This window comes from Girardinichthys multiradiatus, chromosome X (genome assembly GCF_021462225.1).
Source record: "Girardinichthys multiradiatus isolate DD_20200921_A chromosome X, DD_fGirMul_XY1, whole genome shotgun sequence".
Classification (NCBI taxonomy): Eukaryota; Metazoa; Chordata; class Actinopteri; order Cyprinodontiformes; family Goodeidae; genus Girardinichthys; species Girardinichthys multiradiatus.
Window position 1 is genome coordinate 15,684,616 of NC_061817.1, and position 20,309 is coordinate 15,704,924.

At 39.8% G+C, this 20,309-nt stretch overlaps 2 pseudogenes; one reads left to right on the forward strand and one right to left on the reverse strand.

Moving 5' to 3' along the window:
• The first annotated feature begins 1,026 nt into the window (after positions 1 to 1,026).
• Positions 1,027 to 3,876, forward strand: LOC124863074 (annotated as a pseudogene).
• A 1,526-nt stretch (positions 3,877 to 5,402) lies between these two features.
• LOC124862226 lies at positions 5,403 to 19,779 on the reverse strand (annotated as a pseudogene).
• Between the last annotated feature and the right edge of the window lie 530 nt (positions 19,780 to 20,309).

A 20,309-nucleotide genomic window follows, 5' to 3' on the forward strand; every position in this document is an offset into this window, starting at 1 on the left:
TAATTGTGGTAAACATGTCTTGTGGTGTTGTGACCCAAACATTTCGGTTTGATTCTATCAGTCCATAACACATTCTCCCACAAATTTTGGCAGATTTTGGTTTTAGTTAAAGGATGAAAATAAGTTAACATCGGGTGGACAGCTAAGATTTATTTATAATGAATCAGGTTCTAGAACAGGATACGGGTGTGCATGTTGATACAACAAGGTTATTGCAAATTTTTATTTTTAATGTATATTTTCCTCCAATAAATGTTTTTGTTACTCACCCAAGACATATGTTAAATTAAATGTGTAAAAAATAAAATTAAACAATTTATCAGCTTATTTCTTTACATCACAGAAATCAGGCATTTTAGCATGGATGTGTACACTTTTTAGAGCCACTCTATGTGTATGTTTATATGTGAGCACCTCTGTTGTGCATTCTGTTTAATCAGCAGTAAATCCCTCCATCCCAGCTTACGAGGGGCACATCTGGAGATGTTATGAAACCACATTTTACACTCACAGACAAACACACAGTTACATGATCGCAGCCATTCGCACAGGGCCACAGGTGCGTCCATGCCAGTCAGGCTGCGTTGTCTGATTACGTATGTAGGCCATGTGCTCGTTGTCACGCGTGCATACCTCTTATTGCTGCTTGGTTTAATGGTTCAGTGAGAAAAAGCACTTAGGAGGAGGTGAGGCAGAAGAAAAACACACAAGGGGAAGGTAACGTTTTGTTTAAGCCTCAGCTGCACCTAAAACTCTGAAGTTAAAGCATCTGACATTATTAACAATCTTAAGAGAATCAAATGATTTAGTGGAAGGCCTGAGTAGTGATGTTGCAATCTAGAATTCAGACGTGATGTGGATTAGAACCCAAATCCCCAATGAATGACTGTAGCACTTGCACAAACACACCACTGGATTTCAGTGCTCCAGTTCAGTTTTTTGGAACCAGTAAAGAGATTAATTAAGCTGTCTAGTCTCTAAATCCACCTTCATTGCCTGCTCCTGCTTTCTCTCCCCTCTGCCATTATGTTCAGGTACATGAACTGCAGGGTGTCGGCCAATAAGAGATACCAGCCGACCGAGCATGAACATGTAGCCAACTGTGTCACGCACGCGGTAAGGCGACCACCTTGTGTGGGGAGAAAAGTGTCTAAATATTTATTGCTTCCTTGGTAAATGATGGAGAATTGAGAGGACAGTTCTTTTATTTTTGGTTGTGAGACAGGAGGCGATAATCTGTGAGTTTCATTTAATCTGCTGTAATCCCTGCGGCCTCAGAGACTGAATAAAACAGACAAATGTAGACACGGGAAGAAACATGGGAATATATGTCTTTTAAGGCTCAGACATGTTTAGGCTTCATAGGTTTTAGTTTTAGCCATGATGTATTAACCTTAGCATGTTCCACTGGCCTGGTGTAGGTTTAAACACATGTTGTTAAACAGTTCAACTTCTTGGACACCAGATCCTAAGTCATGATCTCCCTTCTCCTTTCTGACCATGTTTAAGCCTTCATTCAGTTTACATGTGATACATCACAACAGTCAAGGAGAGGCATGTCAGTTTGACTTGAATTTTTATTAAAAAAACAACAACAAAACTAATTTCTTTTGAGGCTCCTGTTGAAAAAAAAAAAAAAGATAAAGCTCTCTGAGTAAATTTCAATAATAATTTCTGACAGTATAATCTTTTATAGTTTTGGATTCTTCCCAGCATGGTGGGCGGGTCTGTGCTTTACTTCCTGTCTGTGGACAAATGGCACCAAGTTGCTGCCTTGCTCTACGGGAGTGGTCTCACTGGCCTCTTCCTCACCTCAACCCTCTTCCACACTGCTGCCTGGAAAATCAGCCATCTCCGGTGGGTACTTCCATGTCTGTGCATCTAAGCAGTTCTTGGATATTTTCAAGTCTGTGCTAGCATGTCATCTTAACAGCAATAGAACAATATTGGGAAGTAGTTTGGACAAGTATTCGCAAAACTGAAGTTCGAAGTTAGTTGTTTTGAAAGTGTAAAAAATTGCCAAAAAGAATGACTTTCCAGTGGTTTTGTGGTACTTCCCAGTAGTTAAACATTAACAAATAAAATTAGCTATTTGATTTCTGCAGTGTTGAACAAATTTGGATTTTTTCATCAGTAACAAGTATTCCTAACATAATCTAGTAACATGTTATAAAGAATGGAGTCCATTATTTCGAAATATTATTGGAGTGATTACACTTGTTTTTTATCACCAGCAAACACAACAAAAACAGATTTATAAAGTATCACTTGGTCTGTAGTGTAATGTATTATTATTATTTTTTTACTAAATACTAAAGAAATTCATTTTAGGTATAATATCGTACCAAACAGGACATGTTTCAGTGATCTGTGGGCATCGTTTTATAGGAAGGCGGAGGAACGTTTCCACATGTGTGACCGGGTGGCGATCTACTTCTTCATTGCTGCCTCCTATTCTCCCTGGTGGGTCATGTGTTTTTCATTGTTTTATAAAAATAAAATCACACAAGTTCTAATCCAGTTAGGTCACAGAACAGCACTGGGACATCCCATGTAATGGTTTTGAAAGGGATATGTATTCTTCTGCCTTGATACTACTTGATTTCCATGCTGCATTTGGCAGGTTGATCATAACATACTGGTTAAGAGACAGGAACAGTGGCCGGGACTTAGTGGTGCTATGCTAAACTGGTTCAGATCTTACTTGGAAGAACATGACTGCTTTGTGTCATTTGGTGATTATAAATATGGGAGACAAAGATCAGATGTGGGGTTCCTCAGGGCTCCGTTCTCAGACTTCTTTCTGTTAAACAACCATATGCCTGTCTTAGCTCCAATTACGGAATATTACAACATATCTTACCGCATGGATGCTGATGTCATCTGCCTTTTTATTTCTGTTTTACCACATGACATCAGTCCCTTGCAGTCACTGAGTACGTACAATTTTGATGCGTGTATGGGGGAGAATTCTCAAGTTGGGTATAGATTAAAAAAAATCACATCCAGTCTAATAATTAACATCCTTAGGTTGATGCTGAGGGAGCTGGGACCTTGGACTTACCATATGCGCTGGCTGATTTGGGTCATGGCTTGTATAGGGTCCATGTACGTATTTTTTTCCCATGAGAGGTAAGACTATCCTGTAAGTTTTTATGCTTTGTTTAAATGTTTTGACTGAAAGCCCAACTCCAGTCCTCATGTTTTCAGATGAAACACTGAACTGCTGATACAAGTCTTGTTTTTGTTGACGTTCCTGTTCTTACTCTGCAGGTACATACTGGCAGAGTTGCTGGGCTATGTGACAATGGGGGTTGTTCCTGCTTTGGTCATTCTGTCCATGGTGAGCACTAAAAACCAAGGTCTAACTGTTGTCTTCTCAGCTTTTAAAAAGAGCATCATATAAGCCCTTCTTTCATTGTTAAACACTTCCTTCCATTGTGACTGAACCAAACGGCCCCTATAGTCAACCTGAGTACTGTTTGTTTCAGCATATTTCCTCCAAACACATCTTCTTGCTTTAATATTACTGCCAATCTAACACAAATGTGCTGCATTAAACTTCTATGAATCATTGTGGTTGGGCCTCTTTAGAAGGTCCTAATGTGTGCTTTCAGAGCCTGGAAGTTGAATCTGATTTCCAGTAATCTCCTGCCTGTCTCATAGTTTTGAGTTTAAAGGCCTAAAACTGAATAGCTAAATCTTTAACTCTGATCATGTTATTTTCAGAAAACATTAAAAGATTTTGCCAAAGCAGCTTTTAGGTTTATTTCAAACGTCACTGAAGCAGGAGCAAGGAGTGTAACAGATATCACAAGGATTGTATTGCCCTGCTGCAGTTTAGTTCACATTTGTATTATCAACAGAAGCTGTGTCCTCTGGAATAAGACTGGCAAACTCATGAAGCATTCAAGAAATACACATATTTAATATACAGTGCATCCGGAAAGTATCCACAGTGCTGCACGTCTTCCACATTTAGTTATGTTACAGCCTTATTCCAAATGGTATCAAACTAATCTCTCTCCTCTTAATTCTGAAAACAATACCCCAATGTGCAAAGTTTGTTGATTGTTGCAAATTCATTACAAATAGAAAACTGAGCCACGTTTGGCAGCGATTACAGCCTCAAGTCCTTTTGAATATGATGCCACAAGCTCAGCACACCTATCTTTAGGCAGTTTCACCTATTATTCTTTCCAGAACATTTCAAGCTCCACCAGGTTGGACTGGAGATGTCTGTGTACTGCCATTTTCAGATCTCTCCAGAGATGTTCAGTCAGATTGAAGTCTGGACTCTGGCTTGGATGCTCCAGGACATTCACAGAGTGGCATTCACACCATAGAAGTCCATCTTCGTCTCATCAGACCAGATAATTTTGTTTCTTGGTCTGAAAGTCCTTCAGTCATTCCTTTTGGAAAACTCCAGACGGGCTGCCATTTCCCTTTTTGTAGGGAGTGGCTTTCATTTGGCCACTTTACCATACAGGCTTCATTGGTGGGTCGCTGCAGAGATTGTTGTCCTTCTGGAAGGTTCTCCTCTCTCCACAGATGTACCCTGGGGCTCTGACAGAGTGGCCATGGGGTTCTTGGTCCCCTCCCTGACCGAGACCCTTCTCCCCAGATCGCTCAGTTTAGATGGCCGCCGACTATAAGAGTCCCGGTGGTTCCAAACTTCTTCCATTTATGAATGATGGAGGCCACTTTGCTCATTTGGACCTTTAAAGCAGCCTAAATATTTCAGTAATTTTATTGTTTTTTTTTAATTGTAATAAATTTGAAACAACCTCTTTCACACTGTCATAATGGGATATTGTGTGCAAAGTTTGAGGAAAGAGATTAATTTGATACCATTTAGAATTAGGCCGTAACATAACTAAATGTGGAAAAACTGAAGCGCTGTGAATACTTTCCGGATGCACTGTAATGTACACATTACTATTTGACAGATGTGGCACTTGATACTCCTCAGGCAACCAGAGACTGGTTTACTAAGTGTCCCCCAAGACAAGATCTAAAACAATTTAAGCAGGATTTAGTTTCTATGCTCCTGCATCTCTGGAACAAACTCCCTGAAAACCTGAGGAGGGAAAATATTTGTTTACCGCAGCTTTTCCAAAAAGGCCAAACATTATTTATCAGTCTTTATCTAGGTTTGCATTTTACTGTCTCGTCTCTTTCTGCAATGCATACATTTCCCCACTATTCTTTTATAGCAGATCCTTTTCTTTAACTATTATTCCTTTTTTGTGCAAAGCACTTTTGAATTTCCTTGTGTATGAAAGATGCAGCACAAATAAACTTACCTTGCCTAACCACCCAGCTCTTCAGTTACATGTTTACCTCTCTGCAAGCCAGGGCTTTACCTAAAGCATGCAAACAAGTTAATGTCAAGAGAAACCTGCTGGAACAGCTGAGCTTTATTTCAGTTTGATCAGATTAAGAAATGTGCTGAAATAGAATTAATCAACAAAGCATCAGAGAAAGGATGTATCAATTTATGCAACCAGGTATTTGCAAATTTTATGTTTTTAATACTTGTTTTTTTAAGTTGAATTGCACTATAAGTAGAAAAAAACTTTTAATTCTTTTTGATGGTCTCATTTTGTGTTGGTGTAGAAATACCTGGACTGCGAATGCCAGTTATTTTGTTAATGTGATGCACTTATATTCACAAAACCCTTTTCTGTTAACAGATGTTACCTTTAAAGTACAATTTCCAACCAATCAGCTGAATCTACATTACACAATGTAGATATATACATGCTAAACATGTAGGTTTTTCACACAAATGTTGATTGTTACTGGTGATACCTAAACAAGGACAGTAAGGACCACAAATAAGAGGACTTTCTTTTAAAGTTTGTTCCCGTTTTAAGACACTACTTACTCAGTAAGTGAGAAGTTGGGTTTAGTTTTTTTTTAATCAGAAGTACTTTTTGTAAAAATTATATATTTCAGTGAAATCATTGTAATAAATAAGAACATTTAAAGCACTGTAAGACTTACTTTTACAACTGATAATTAAATTTCAAAGGAATCATCTTATGTGTTTACAAAAAAAAAGGTGCAAAATGCAAACAAATTTCCAGACGAAGGTGTTAGTTGTTCAGCTCATGCATGATAAGTACCAGAGTCGGACAATAGAGTCTGTGTGTGTGTCACTGTGAGTGTGTCAGCCTGGTGAGGACTCGAAGCTGCAGAGGCATTGCCAGGTTTGTGTCCCTGTGCCACCGCGGCGTCATGACGTGAGGGGGTGGGGTCAGGACGCTCTGAGCCACACCGGGTGCTTTTAACAGAGACCATAACTCCTCACCGTGCGTTGCTATGGCTACGAGGTCATCTTCATCGGAGCACCAGACGGCCGACCCGCTTCTGGCTACAGTTCTTAGCTTGGAGAAGAAAAGAGAAACCCTAACAGGAGACGGAAACAAACACTCATTACATTATTCTAAGAAAAGATAAAAAAAACCAAAGAAAAAGTTATTCACCTTGGAATGAGGTCATGTGATCGTGACGCCAGTTTAGCCAGCGCGCTCATCAAAGTGGTAATAACTTTAGGGGCGGGGCACACCGTTCCAGGAGGCGGGGCTGAAGAAGTTATTTCAAACAGAACCGCCTCCAAAGTTTCAAAACAGGAAGTGATGAGAGTCACAGAGCAGCGGGAGTCAGACGACACTGACAGGTATTCCCCTAGCACCCAGACCTGGCAACCAAAAACAGCTCTCAGCATTTTTCTTTTGGTATGGTCCATGTTGGAATGTTATTCATACATTTTAACATACTGGAGGTGGCAGATTGCTATGAAATTCAGTTTATAATGCCAGCTCTTATCTATCTAATAAGAACTGGCTGATTTCAAGGTTTACTGACTTTGCAGCAATCCCTCAAGCATGTGGCGACAGTGCAATGAAATGACTCCCTTTTAACAGGAAGAACTCTTCAGAAGAACCCAGCTTTGGGTCAGCAGCCTGGTGAATGCAGAGGACAGAGCAGACAGAGAAAACATACAAGTAGAATCCAGCTGTGTGTAATTTCGTCTCAGTATAAATCCGGCTGTTCTATGAAGGCCTCAAACGTTTGTTAGTGAAGAAACAGCATCATGAAGACCAAGGAACACAGCAGGCATAGCAATGAGAAGTTAGATTAGAAAACAGTAAAAACACAGACATGGCCATCCACCAAACTGACAGACCAGGTGAGGAAGCATCATGTTGCGGGCATGCTTTTCTTCATCGTGTACAAAGAAGCTGGTCAAACTGGATGGGCATAAGGATGGAGCTAAACACAGGGCAATCCTGGAAGAAAAGCTACTAGAGGCTGCAAAAAACTGGAATGAAGGTTCACCTTCCAGAGAACAGCGAGCCTAAACATGCAGCTGGAGCTACAATGACATGGCTTAGAGTAAAGCATATTCATGTTAGAATGATCAAAGTCTGGACGCAATTGAGACTCTGTTGCAAGACTCGAACAGTGTTGTCCCCCTCCAGTCTGACTGGGCTTGAGCTATTTTATTAAGAGAGGTTAAAAAGTTCATTGTCTAAATGTGCTAAGCTGGTAGAGACATACCAAAAGAAAACCTGACATATGTAATTGCAGCAAAGGTGGTTCTACAAATTATTGTCTGGGGGGTGAATATAAATGGATGTCACAATTTTCTTTTCTAAAAAACTTGTATCCTTTGCTTCCCTTCACAGTTATTTGCTCTATCACATAAATCCCATAAAATACGTCACAGTTTGTGGTCATAATGTGACCAGATGTAAAGAAATATATAAGGGGGTTGGCAACTCCTGCAGTGTCCTGTAAATACACAGAAATAAAAAAGATGGCCACTGAGCATGATCCACCTCTAACCCATACAGATTTTTACTACCACATGAGTGTAGACTTCTTCCTGGCTGTAGACGTTGGCTGTAGTCCCCACAAACTCCAGCAGCTGATGTGACTGGTCCACAACCAGAGAGGGCCGGAGCTTGCAGAGCCTCAACAGGTGACAGCTCAACACCCTGCCGGGACGAGAGAGGGGGGGAAAAAGCAGGTGTAAAACTGAGACGGAGCCTTAATGAAAGACAGCAGGACAGACTGTCTTCAGGAGTACCTGTGTATCTCTTTCCTGTATGTGGGGATGGCGAAAAGGAGACTGCTCCTCTCCAGCATTACCAGAACCAGATGGGCTAACAGCTTCTCATCCGCCACCTAAAAATCACCAGTGATATTATTTAGCCTCTGCTTCCGATTGTTATCCCCAGGATGTGTTCTGTCCATACCGTCACAACTGTGTTGAAATAAATGTGCAGCAGCACGGGAACAGTCTGAGCACAGCGGACGACTCTGGGCCAGTCAGCAGCCTCAGCCAGCAGGTCATGCAGCGTGCTTAGTCGGTCAATTGTGTGACCTAAGGAGAGAAGGAAAGTCAGCAATGGTTCCAGTGAATAACACAATTTTAATACCAGGTACTGGTGTAAAAGTGAAGGATCCTGGGGAGCCACAGAGAGACCAGCTTTTACGTCCACACCCAGCGTCTTCTGAGAAGTTTCAAAAAGGAAGTCGAGTTTGCTGCAGCTGATTCAAATCAAATTCATTCAGCTTGTACTAACTATTCCCAGAACCATGAATAAAAACATGCAAAAAAGGGTAACAGCACATTTTTATCTGCAGCCTTAGACAGAAGCTACAGTCCGTGGTAAAAGTATTCACCCTCTTCTTTTAACTTCTCTGATTTTTGTCATTTTCTAACCACAAACTACAATGTATTTTGTTGAGATTTTATGTGATAGATAAACACAAAGCGGTGCATAATTTGTCAAGTGGAAGGCAAAGGATAAATAGGTTTTAAATTTTTTTTACCGATAAAAATCTGCAAACTATGATGTGAATTTGAATCTGATTTGAATCTAAAACGTGTCCCTACAACATGATGCTGCCATCACCATGCTTCACTTTGGCGAGTGATGTGCACAAAACGTGTAATATTTGTCAAGTAATCCAAAATGTTCAGTTCTGGTCCCATATGACCACATTTTTGGAAGGCATCTGATTGCACAGGATGTTATTTAGGTCTATGAGAGTAAATGAGGCTGAACACTTATGCATCCCCAAGTTTCAAAGTATTGTAATAAAATCTGAAAACAGTACATTATTTTCCTTCCACTTCATAACTATGTGCTACTTTTTGTTGGTGTATCATATAAATCCCAATAAGATGCACTGGTTGTAATGTAGCAAAATGTGAAAAAGCTCCAGGTGAATGAATACTTTTGCTAGACACTGTACCTGCTCAGATACAGTTCATGCATCTTCATCTAAGTGAAGTAGTCCATCATTACCTGAGCCTGTCTCCACTCGAAGCAGAAAGAGGAAAAGTCCTCTGAAAGCGGGGTTTCGAAATGCATCAAGCGACAGAAGGCCTCGGTTGCTCGGCTCCGAGATGGGCAAAGACATGGACCTGCAGCGTGCAGACAGACAGACTCAGTGAGACGGGGGTAAATAACCAGTGTTGCATGGCTCTGTGTTGTGTTTACATGTCTATGAACCTGAGCTGGAAGACGAGTGTGGCGGAAAGGCAAGGTAGGTCCAGCAGAGTATGAAGCATCTCCACTGCAGTGCCTTCAGTAACCAGGGAGGGCAGTAGATCCACAAAGTCATCCACAACTGCTGAACTATCCCATGCTAAAAACTAGACACACACAGAGGGACACAAAGGTAACAGAAATCCATGCAGCGATTTACAGCGATCCCATGTTTTTTATTCTCACCTTCAGGAGGTTTGGGAGGAAACGTATAAACTCCGGAGTCCGAAGCTGCAGACTCTCCAGGTTCAGTCGAAGGAAGCACAGCAGCTCATGGGCAAGGAAGGGGTCGTTAAAGAGTTCTGCAGGGAAGCGGCCAAAGACCAACTTCCACACACTCTCACAGTCCACAGCTGCCATTTCACCTGCATACACATTCAGGCCCACATTCACCTTTAATGTTCCAGTTTTAGATAAAGAAAGTCACAACGGTTGGTGGATGAAGTGAAAGAATAAACATTCTGCTACTGTTTCTATACATCTTTCAAATCTGACCATACTAGTGGCCACAGACTTTTGATTTCAGAACGTATGTACACATACAGAGTAAAAAGCTGCCAAAAGAAGTAACAAAATACAACAAGATGGTCCAATGCTGTGAAATACAGAAAACTATCAAGTAGTAATGGTAAAAGTTATGTTTGAGGAAAACACTGAGAAGAAATAAATGAAACACATCTCCCACTTTTAAGCACGGGGGTGGACTGATCATAATTTGCATTTCTGTTGTGGCTATAACAGAATATTTCATCTATAAATCTGAGTAGATTCAGTTCAATATTAATCAGAAAGTCAAATCTAATCTCTTCAGAAAAGATAAAATGTTGAAAGTAAAAATAAGACTTTTTAGATAGGAGGACTGACCTTGAACAATCTTCTAATTACACAATAAACTACTGTACATCACAAGGAGTGTGGTAATAACCTTTAATGAGTGATCACCTGTTAACAGACCACTAAAAACACAGAAAAATGCTCGACATGTAGGATCTTGCAGGACTGGATAACAAATAAATACTAATACTAAAGTAAGATTACTTAAAGAACTGCATTGTTGTTGATCCGGTAATAACCAGGGCTGCATGCATACCACTACACATGAAGCAAAAGCAGCCATGCAGACAGGATCAGTAACGTGCATCAACTGTAAGTCAACACTCACCATGGTTGAGGTAGAACTGCGCTATGGGCAGCAGGACTCTGGCGAATGACAGATCCAGGCTCAGCCGACCGAACAGAGCCTTTATAGACGGGAAGGCACGGAAGACCAAGGACGGGTCTTCTACGCACACGCAGTCCAGGATGCTCACTGCCTCCACCATGCACTAACAAAAGGATCAGTGTCAGCACAACAGCAGCAGTATAATGTGTTTTTGCAGTAGGGTGTTAATTTATCTCTAAATCAATCAAAAAATCTAAAAAATGTTTTGGAAATTATTTAATTTAATAAAGGTTATGCGCCATTTTATTTCAACCAACATGAACCTATGTGGAAACAGAAATGCTTGTTTAATCATGATTAAACCAATTAGTTCAGTTTCACTAGCCATGACCAGCCCCAGTTCCAGCCAGACCAATACACTTGCAAAATGTCTGGGTGTGGACGTAAAACAACATGAAGAAAGCCTCAATCTGAAAAAATTCAAGAAGAAAAAAGTCACTCATTTATCAGTCTGGAAAGGGTCACAAAACGACTTCTAAGGCGTTGGTACTTCAGCACACCACAGAGAGAGCTATTGGCCACAAATAGAGAAAACATGGTGAACCTTCCCAGGAGTGTCCGGTCAAACAAAATTACCATAAGAGCACATTGACAATTCATCCAGGATGTAACAAATCCCAGAACAACATCTAAAGCTCTGTTGGCATCAGTGTGTTCATGATTCAACAATAGAAAGAGACTAGGCATAAATGGCATCTATCTGAGAGTTACAAGGTGAAATCCACTGCTGAACAAAAAAAAAAACATTTGCCAAAATATTTCTTGATGATAAGATGACTGATGAGACAAAAGTGGATCTATGTATAAAGGGTTTGTGTTGCCTTCAACTGGCATTAAACTATCAGCATTTTGGGAAAAAAGCATCACACCACCAGTCTGACATGGTGGTGGAAGTGTGATGGTCTGGGGCTGCTTTGCTTCTTTAGGACCTGGACAACTTGCTGTAATTGATGGAACCAGGAATTCTGCTCTAGCAGAAAATCCTGAAGGAAAACCTCCAACCTCCAGTTTGGGATCTTCAAATCAAACCCACTTGGATTGTGGAGTGGGACAATAATACACACACCAGCAAGGCCAGCTCGGAATGCTGAGGTTTCAGAGTGGCCTAGTCAAAGTTTTCAATTAAATCTTACACAGTGATGTAAAAAACAGATTTGGAGGGTTGTTGCAAATGCAAAGGGTGGCACAACCAGTTATCACATTTAGAGGGGCAAAGACCTTTCCTACATTGGACCAGGTTGGTTTGGATAGATTAAAGACAAAACAGAAGAAAGCTTGTTAACCAAACTGTAGGTTAGTGGTTAACTGACCTACAGTTTGGTTAATAAGTATTAGAAGCAGTAAAATAGTAACAGAAATTAACTAGAACTGCAAGCCGTTATGAATGGGTTCCGAGCCCTTCCCAGCAAGTCCACCCCTGGCCCCACACCTCCCCTTCCAGCACACCACGTCACACAAGGAAAAATGTTAATTCCAATTTAAGGGTGAACATAACATTTTAAGCCAATTTCATAAATAAAAAAATTTAAAAATCCATACTATACCTCATAATTTTAAAAATATTCTCATTTAACCATGTCTATATCTGCAATAACATGCATTGTTTACAATGCCCCTAGATGTAATGGTTTTTCAATGGCTTTTTAATGAAATATAAGGCAATAATGATCAGAATTAAAAAACAAATCATTCAAAATCCATACTTCATCATAAAATTCCCCAAATATTCTCAGATGACCATGTCTGTAGAATAAACAATATGACACCAGAAATTGCTAATTGCCATTTCCAAAGTACTAGGCCAAATTCAAAAGTTTATATAAAAAATACATGGTTCATCATAAAATTCCCTAAATGTTCTCAGATAACCATATCTATTTGTGGAATAATATACATTGTTTATTATGTCGCTAATAGTAATGATTGTTTTAAAAAGAATTGTTCACTATCATTTTATTGATATTAGCAATAATGACCAAAATTGAAAAATGTACTTAAAATCAGTTTTATTTTGGGAAGAAGAAGAATGAAAAAAAAAAAACAAAAAAAAAAAACCTATGCAAGGCTTTCGCTTGGTCCCGCAGGCTTGGAATAATAAAAAAAGGGGCATATCCCTCTCAAAACTGAATAAATTGGCAGCAAAAACAAATCACACCCAACACAAGTCTTATAAAGCTGTTCTACTATGTTTGTGTGACTTACTGACATCAATGAAACTACAGAAAAAATATAAATATGTGGAGTTTCAGATTCAGTGCAGGATCCTTACCTTTCTATATTGTTTTATATCTCTAATAACACATAAAACTACACAATCTCACCACTTTTTGCAGGTCCGTTTCTGTCTTCTTCTGCGCCTCTGATGGAAAGAGAGTAATTCCCATCAGAGTTTACATTAAGACAGACGTAGATCCCAGTCACAGATGAACACTAAAAGATGGTGGACTTGTCCGTCAAACACACTCACTGCGATCACACTGCTCGATCAGACGATGGCAGTACTCGAAAGCTTTCTCTCTAAGACGCTCCTTCGGAGGAAGAAGACGGCTGGAGGAGGATGTTACTGAAACCATGGAAACCACTGATCCATCCACCTCCGATCGATCATCTGCAACAAGCACGATTTAAAATAGAAGTTTGGATTGGACTGCTTCGAATACAAAGTTAATACAGATCGGGACCCAGAGAGATGATTTTAATTTAGAAAAAAAAAAAAGTATGGAAATTAAAAGGTAGACAAATTGTTTTACAGGTACAATAAATCTGATAAATTTCTGTTTTATTTTAAAGGTATTTTATTAAGTAAACAGAAAGAGACAAACAATGAATGAAATTATATCCTAAAACATGTTTTTTCATTAATTTTACTTCATGTTAACAATTAAAACATCACAGCTAAACAAAAAGAGAAAAGACAGTTAGTATGTTTTTTTTTTATTTAGAACAGGCATCATTAAAATAACAGAAATCCTGCTGGGATACCTGCACAGCTGAAGGAAAAAAGCTTCCATTAATGCATTAATTGAATAATTTAAATTATTTATATGTTTAAACTAATAATTATTGTCACAGCCTTTTAAAAATATTTTTATTAAATTGTACTTTTTAAGGCAAATAATATAGAATTGAAAAACATCATTAATGCCACACCTACAATTTAGCACAAAACTTAAACTTTAAAAGCATAAATGCAGTTTTTTGACAAAGAAAAGAAAAAAAGTTAGACCTAAAGTGATTATATAACATATATGACATCAAGGCTGGAGCGTGGTTAGTACACTGTTCTCTGAAAGAGACTACAATCACAGCAGTTTATCTAATCCGCAGATCCAGTGAATTCGTGTTAGCCACTTTAAATGACGGCCAGTCATGCTTACACCAGTGACAGCGGAGGTTAGAGATCAGATGGTTGTAGTTAGAAAAAGGTTAGGGGTTGTTTGTTAGGCTCAGGTGCAGCTGGGGCTCACAATCATCAGATTGAATGTAGTTAGCTACCTGATTTAAACAGACAATGTTGGAGTTTAGTTCGGTTAATGATTCTCAGATGCTTTCACCCAAGATCCATGCATCCTTGTGTCTTACCATTGGAAAAGGAGTGGGAGAAGGAGAGGCTGAGCTGCAGCCTGTTTGCTGGAGATGATGAAAACAAAAAACAGGTTGTTTCAAATGGGTTATGTAAAGGTAGAGTAACCTGTGTGATTCATGAGTTTAGGATGCTCTTTTAAAAGAACAAAGTCAAATTTGGTTACCAAATGTCTGTTTTTTTAGTGTTTAGATACTGAGCAGAAAGAGCTCAATGATGGTTCTTTGATTACATTCTTACATACAGGGGTTGGACAATTAACCGACTTGTGCTAGATGGGCGCGTCACTGCCAAGGACTACCGAACCATTCTTGAGGACCATGTGCATCCAATGGTTCAAACATTGTATCCTGAAGGCAGTGCCGTGTACCAGGATGACAATGCACCAATACACACAGCAAGACTGGTGAAACATTGGTTTGATGAACATGAAAGTGAAGTTGAACATCTCCCATGGCCTGCACAGTCACCAGATCTAAATATTATTGAGCCACTTTGGGGTGTTTTGGAGGAGCGAGTCAGGAAACGTTTTCGTCCACCAGTATCACGTAGTGACCTGACCACTATCCTGCAAGAAGAATGGCTTAAAATCCCTCTGACCACTGTGCAGGACTTGTATATGTCATTCACAAGACGAATTGATGCTGTATTGGCCGCAAAAGGAGGTCCTACACCATACTAATAAATTATTGTGGTCTAAAACCAGGTGTTTCACTTTCATTGTCCAACCCCTGTATATTGACTTGTAAAGAACATTTTCCCATGTTGTTCCTTTACAAACACAAATTTCAATGGATTTTATTAATAGTTTAAGTGACAGACTACCGCCAAGTGGTGCATAACTGGAAATGAATTGTTGTCTACAAACATCTAAACCATTACATCGTAGCTCTGGCTGAAGTTTGTTTTTATTTCAAACATCCATCATTTTCCAGACCCAGTCAACCAGATGTTCCAAGCAGTTTCTAGGATATTGCGAATATTTAATCATTCACCTAGTTGGGCTCTCTCATTTGTTTGTTTTCACAAATCATGATGCAACACAAGGTTGACACAGGCTTCTAATTCAGCAGTGAGGTAAAGGGCCATTTCACTATTTTTTGGCATCTGGACAAACTTGGATCGCTAAAAGTCTGCAATAATTAGAAAACTCTGGACTGGACTATCCTGGATTAGATACAGACAGAATTCCTGAAATCATCCCCAGAGCATGATGCTGCTTCCACCATGTGCCAAAAAGATGGCATATGGGCTCAGATGACAGCACAGGATTTAATTACGCTTTGAGTAAAGAGGGCAAACTACAAATGCATGCCTCAACTTTTATATTTTTATCTGTAAAAGTAAAACGGTATCCTTTTCCTTCCTCTTTAGAATCATGCTTTCCTTTGTATTGGTCTGTCACACAAAATCGGACCTCGTGTGTTTTCCATAAAATGCTGCAAAGGTTTGTGGTTGAAACATGACAAATTGTGGTCATACCAGCGTCCATTGTGTTGTTGCCACTGGAGACAGAGTGGTAGGTGAGGAGCCATTGACGCAGCATGGAAAACGAATAGACGTTCATCCATTGGTCCTCTGTGAATCCTTGTCCCACGCAGAGCACAGTGAAGAAGTCCCCTGACACCGACCCATCCAGCTCTGCGGTAGGCAAAGGCTGAAAAAGACAAAACAATAATTAAAACAATATATATCAGGAAAAACAGGAAATATCAGGTCCAGATTGCTCACTTGACGGGACCTGGGGCCTATGAAGAAACCTCCTGAAGAGGCTCCACCTCCCTGCACAATGCTTGCATAACACAGCCAGTCGACAAGCTTTTTACTCAGGATGATCACATGTTCTGTACGTGATAAAGTTCTGTGTGAAAATTTGTAACAAACTTATGAAGCTTCAACACAGATTACTGGGGAGCCGTCTTCAGCTGTTTTATCTCTTACCTTCAGTAAGGCACTCTGGGCTGAGTGTGAGGATGCTCTTGAGAACTGGCAGGGTGAACATGAGCGAGCGAGCCAACCCGTCGGATACCCGGCCTTCCAGACCATGAATGAGCTGTGCACAGAGGTTGGACAGACCGGCTCTGGATTCCTATTCCAGTCGAAGCAGAACAGAAAAACACATTGGAATAACTCACAAATTAAATTAATTCATGAGCATATTTACTATCTTCCTGCAAACCTGTGATACGAGCAGAGCAGCAGCATGAGTGTTCAGCTGACTGATGTTCAGCTCTTTACCAGAAGAGGGCAGCGTTTCCTTCAGCACAGCATAGCTCAACACCTGAAGCTGCTCAGCAGGTGAGGACAGGAGCAACAGGAGCCTCTGCTGGAGATCTGAGGGCAGCCTTTCAATGATGACAACAGACAAAGTAAATCAGTAAGAATAAAACATTAAAGAACAAGTTAAATATTTTAGACTAGAAGGACAAGTAATCTCCTGGAGACACAACAGTGAAGCCATCTATAAGCAGGGACAAAGACTCCAATATCACCTCTGAACAAACAGGGATAGTTACAGCAACATTTAATCTCCTTTTGCCATTAATAAAGTTGTTTCTGAATTGAATTTAAATTGAATAGAGTCAAAATGTGTGTAATTTCATTTCAGTCGACCTAAACTGACAGGCTGGGCAAGGAGAGCATTAATCAGAGAAGCGGTCAAGAGGCCCATGGTAACTCTGGAGGAGCTGCAAAGGTCCATTGTCCAGGTCGGAGAATCTGCCAACAGGACAACTGTTTGCCTTGCCTTTGTGTAAGAGTGGCAAAAAGAAAGCCATAGTTGAAGCTATAACAAATCCCATCAGCAGATATTGCCATAAAACACGTAGAGTACACAGCAAATATGTGGAAGAAAGAAATCTGGTCAGATCTGGTCAAAACAAAACTTTTTTTGGCCCACATGTGCCGCAAAAAGGCATGTGTGTCAAATTACCCCAAAAATAGTATTCTTATGGTAGCACATAGTGGCAGTATCATGTTATGGGAATCCTATCCTTAGCAGGAACAAGGAAGCTGGTCAGAGTTGATCGAAAGATGGAAGCTAAATCCAGGACAATACTGGAAGAAAACCTGCTAGAGGCAAAAACAAAAACAGAGGTTCACCTTCCAGCAGGACATTGACCCTAAACATAGAGGCAGTGATACAATGAAATGGTTTGGATCAATGCACGTCCATGTGTAAGAATGGCCCAGTCAAAGTCCAGACCTAAATCCAATTGATAATCTGTAGCATGAAAATGTTCACTGACACTGTCTAATCTGACTGATCTTGAAATATTTTAGGCAAAAATATCCATCAATAATGTTGACAGAGACATACTCCAAAAGACTTGCAGCAAAAAGTGATTCTACCAAGCGCTGACCCAGAGGATCTGAACACAAATGCTCAACACACTTTACATACAGTCCCAATAAAATACACTGAAGCTACTGGCTGTAAAGTGACAAGATTTGAATATATTTGCAGGAGTGTGTTTATGAAAAGGTTAAGACAGGGTGTCCAAAGTGCGGTCCAAGGCCCATTTGTGGACTGATTTTGTGCGGCCTCTGACTGCAATTCAAGAACGGTACAAATTCGGGCCGCCAGCACAGGGCAAAAATAAGCAAAAATTAAGGACCATGTTTTGCATTCTCTTTTCATAGTGAATAGAATCACATCTATACAGTGACATTTACTCAAAAGCAGACTCTGTTGCACCCAAATTTGCGTTTAATTAATTTATTAAACCTGGATAAACACAGTGAGAGTTTGCAAAGAAAGAACGACCTAAATTCTGTTCTCATTGCAAAATCTTTTCCTATTTCTTTTAAAATCAAGCCCAAAAAACATTGCAAACTGAAGGCCTTTCTTTTAACAAGGCAACAGTGCAAAATCCTTTCTAAGTTTGGATTTTCAATGGTTTGCAAACCGCTTTCCTTCACAGAAATCTGACAACATTGTTTGTTTTATTAAAATGTTTTCCTTTTTTATTGTTGGGCATGTACAAAAAAAACAAACATAAATTTTTTATGATTTTTGTTTTTTAAAACAATAATACATTTTAGCCAGACCATATCATCTGGAAGGCATATTAGTAAGATTAGATGTTGCCGTTGAATACAACACACCATAATCCCTGCTAATGTGTTTACTTCTTACCTAACGTGTGCATCGCAGCCCCTATTTGTAAACACATCTCACAGATCAGCCATTTTGCATGTAAATTCTGACTAATAGAGGCCAAACACAACCTAAAGCAACGTTATGAGACGCCTCAGAATTTAAAATAAACAAAGGACCGCTGAATAGAATGTAAAAATGTATAGACTTAAAGGGCTGCCAAGATGATGAGCAGGGCCTCTTACCTTCTGGTGTATTTATTAGCAGAGAGGATGAGGTGCAGCCTCTGCAGCGAGTCCAGCGTCTCATGGCCGAGCTCCTTGACCTGAAGCAGACAAGTCGGCTGTAAAATTTCTGCAGCTCAGACTCCTGAATCTCCCTGGAAACAACAAACCGAACAAGGATTCATCCGTTTAAGGCTATTGGTTCATTTGGGTCATCTGAAATTACTGTGCAAAAGTCTTAAATAATGTCTGGTTTCATCTCAAGGAGCGGCGATATTCCTTTAGGCTTTCCGAGGTGTGCCTTTTCACTCATTTATAGTCCAATACATGATCATTTTCAAAAGAATATTTTTTATTATTACTAAGACACATAACTGACTCATTTAAGACTCGTTCAGGCAAAAAACGGTTCCTAATCTAAAGAGATTAAGCAGTATACACAAAATTAAAATACATTTTATTTTAAATCTTAATGTTAAATTTCACTTTCTGAATTGAATTGAGGGTTGGATGCATTCTAATATATTAAAATGTATTTGAACCGTGTTACACAATGAAACTTTTCAGTGTTTCAGGAAAGAAAAACAATAAAAAACTGGTCAATTATTCAACAAACTGACATCACAATAAAACTGCCAAGGTGATTGTTTACCAGATCACATCTTACTGATGCCTCATTCAGGTTCATTTATTCGCAAACAAAGGATCTAGTTAATAATGGACGGATTTCCATACTAGTAACAGCATAGCTTTTTCATTTTAACATGTTATAATGGAAACAATAAGGAAGCAAGCTCACTTGTTGCTTTCAGATACAGCCTTAGCTTTTTACTTAATGGCTACATATTCTGTAAACATTCAGGTTTTGACAGCAATAATGACAAAAACGCAAAGAAACTTTAAGAAAAAAAAAAAACAAAGGTAAGAAAAGGAAGTTAAATGGGACTAAACGGTTTTAGATTTGTTAGCAAACTAAAACAAGAGAAGGTTTTAAATAAAATCCATCTTTTTCTGCATCCTCACCTCGCTTGTTTAATTAAACTCTCGGAACCGTGAGAGTACATTTTTAATCACAGTCAGCCTGTTTGCTGCTACATCCGTGCTGCAGCGGGACGTAAACAGTGCTGGTGTTAATCAGGTCCGGACTGCACTCACATCACATGACTTCAGTTCCGCTTTCGATCCCTGGAGATTAAAGTACGGCCCATGTAAAACAATAACTCCGCCCAGAGGCACATTTTGAAAAATGCCACCAGAGTGGGCTGCGCCAAGTCTGGGGCTGAGCGCAGGGGGTTAAGCGGGGGGTGTGGTCGGGAGGAAGAGGGAATGTAGCAGCTAGCTTAATTTGGTATATTGAAACAACGATGCTGGTAGTTTCACCACATTTAGCTCTTTGGAGGTGGAGGATTTTTTTTCACCCCCCTCGTCACCGGATGTTAAGAGAGGTTTTATGGAGCCCGGCGGGGTTGAGCCTCACCAGTTTGAGCCCCTGGTTCAAGGCGAACCGCTGAGTCAGCGCCGTAGCTATATGGAAGCAAATCGTTACCATATTTCAAATGAAAAAGCATTTCCAGAAATGCTTTTTCATTTTAAGAATGTGGCTGCATTA